General features: G+C 50.1%; 1 pseudogene; it reads right to left on the bottom strand.

The window, feature by feature from the left end:
* Positions 1-318: 318 nt before the first annotated feature.
* LOC112828092 (aldehyde dehydrogenase, mitochondrial-like) lies at positions 319-2209 on the bottom strand (annotated as a pseudogene).
* Positions 2210-2774: the final 565 nt, after the last annotated feature.

The raw sequence follows: 2774 nt of genomic DNA, 5'->3' as shown, positions 1-2774 counted from the left end.
GCTCCCTGCTTGGCAGGGAGTCTGCTTCTCCCTCTGACCCTCTTCCCTTTCATGCTCTCTATCTCTCATTCTCTCTCTCTCAAATAAATAAATAAAATCTTTAAAAAAAAAAAAAAAAAAAGACCTGCTCAGAGGTCACTCAGAGACACTTCTGCTGCATTTTATCCATTGGAAGTGAGTTGTAAAGACCAGTTCATATTCCATAGGAGGGGAATTAAAAGCCCTACCTTTTTGATGGGATGAGAGTCAAAAAATTTGCAGATGTATTTTTATTTTTATTTTTTTTATTTCTTATTTTTTAAAAGATTTTATTTATTTATTTATTTATTGAGAGAGAGAGAGAATGGTAGAGAGAGAGCACGAGAGGGAAGAGGGTCAGAGGGAGAAGCAGACTCCCCGCTGAGCAGGGAGCCCGATGCGGGACTCGATCCCGGAACTCCGGGATCATGACCTGAGCCAAAGGCAGTCGCTTAACCAACTGAGCCACCCAGGAGCCCCTGAGACTTTCTTGATCAAGAGATTTTGTGAGAGAATTTCTCTTTCGAGACTTCTAGTGTACAAGTGTCATTTTTCTTGGTTTTGCTGCTGATGTCAACCTCCGCCAGGAGTCGGCACAGTTATTCAGGAGTTCTTCTGAGGCACTTTGACCGTGACGGTTTTCACTTCGGTGTATGCCTGCAGCCCATACTCTCCTAGCTCCCGGCCGCTCCCGAACATCTTGTAGCCACCGAATGGGGACTGGGCCCCAAACACATCATAGCAGTTGACCCACACAGTGCCAGCCTGGAGGGCTTGGGACAGATAATTGGCCTTGTCCAAGTCCTTGGTGAAGACAGCTGCAGCCAGCCCATAGTTGGAATTGTTGGCTCTCCCAATGACTTCCTCTATGGTCTTGAACTTCAGGATCTGCATCACTGGCCCAAAGATCTCCTCCCTGGCGATAGTCATGCTGTCTTGCCCATCTCCGAACACGGTGGGCTGGATGAAGTAGCCACGGTCAGCAGCCGCCCCTCCACCACACAGCAGCTTCGCCCCCTCGTCCTTCCCAGATTTGATATAACCAAGGATCTTCTTAAACTGAGTTTCATCCACCTGCGGCCCCTGCTCAGTCTGGCTGTCAAAGGGGTTCCCGACCACACGAGACTTGGCCCGGGCAACGCTCCTCTCCACAAACTCGGCGTACATATCTTCTTGCACAAAGGTCCGGGAGCCCGCACAGCAGCACTGGCCCTGGTTGAAGAACAGGGCGAAGTGGGCCTGCTCCACAGCCCAGTTCATATCTGCATCTGACATGATGATATTGGGGCTCTTTCCCCCCAGCTCCAGGGTCACTCTCTTGAGGTTACTGCTCCCTGCGGCAACCTGGACTAGGCGGCCAACCTCGGTGGAGCCTGTGAAGGCCACTTTGTCCACATCCTCATGGGAGGTGATGGCGGCCCCAGCTGTGGGGCCAAATCCAGGAATAATATTGACCACGCCAGGGGGAAAGCCAGCCTCCTTAATCAGGTTGGCCACATAGAGGGCAGTCAGTGGAGTCTGCTCAGCTACCTTCATCACGACCACATTTCCAGTCGCCAGGGCTGGGCCAAGTTTCCAGGCTTGCATCAGGAGCGGGAAGTTCCACGGAATGATCTGCCCACACACCCCGACGGGTTCATGGCGGGTGTAGCTGAAGAAGTCCCCATTGATGGGAATAGTTTTCCCGTGGTACTTATCAGCCCAGCCAGTGTAATAACGGAAGCATTTGAGAACCATGTCCAGATCCACCAGGTAGGAGATGACATAGGTCTTACCGTTATCCAGGGTCTCCAAGGCTGCTAGGTAGGTCCGGTCCCGCTCAATCAGATCAGCCAGGCGGTTCAGCAGGCGGCCCCTGTCAGACGCATCCATGCGGCGCCAGGGTGAGCCCAGCTGGAAGGCGGCCCGGGCAGCCTTTACTGCCCTGTCCACGTCTTCCTTGTCTCCTTCGGCTACCTGACAGATGACTTCTCCGGTGGATGGATTGATGGTGGGGAATGTTTTCTTGCTGACAGCATCATGCCACTCATTGTTTATGAAGATCTGGTTGTAGAAGACTTCAGGCTGCTGGTTGGGGGCCTGCCCGCCTGGGTGGTGGCGGCCGACAGGAGACGGCGGCCCAGGCGGGGCCCGAGGCCAGCGGCGGCAAGCGCAGTGGCGCGCAACATGTTGCAGAGGGCGCGGGCGTGCAGGACGGTGTGTCTGCAGATGTATTTTTAAATCACAACGTCAGGCAAACCAATCAATATCCTTGTTTGAACAAAGGCCTTGGCAGACCATAAGTCACACCCAGCTTGGACTCCTATCATAATTTTTCCTACTTTATTCACATGAGTACAGTTTGCAGAAATGACACACTCTAAGTGTGTGCATAGGGGAGTCCTTTTATGTAGTCAGAATTTAGTGAACTGGACATTGCTAGATATTTAAAGCAAACACAAAATAAGATATAAAAACTTTAGCACTGTCTATTTGTTGATTAGAAGTTACCCTAAACTTCCCTGTTTGAATCAATAGGCCACAGGAAATTTCACCATTCAGAAATTGGCAGTACCTTGACCCCACCCCATGGGATTGGTTGTTTATTTCTGTTGTCATAACTTGATAACTAAATCAAAGATTGAAGTAGATATGGCATTTTATAGCCAATATGGATAATGACTGATAATATTTCACTAAGATTTTATGCATTGAAGAAAAGTTTATGAGTAGTAGACAACATGTCAGGGGCAGAGAATTGGAATCTGGGTGTGCAA

This window comes from Callorhinus ursinus, unplaced genomic scaffold (assembly GCF_003265705.2).
Source record: "Callorhinus ursinus isolate GAN/ISIS: 27379988/994484 unplaced genomic scaffold, GSC_fseal_2.0 scaffold29, whole genome shotgun sequence".
Lineage (NCBI taxonomy): Eukaryota > Metazoa > Chordata > Mammalia > Carnivora > Otariidae > Callorhinus > Callorhinus ursinus.
This window is presented reverse-complemented; position numbering and strand designations above follow the sequence as displayed.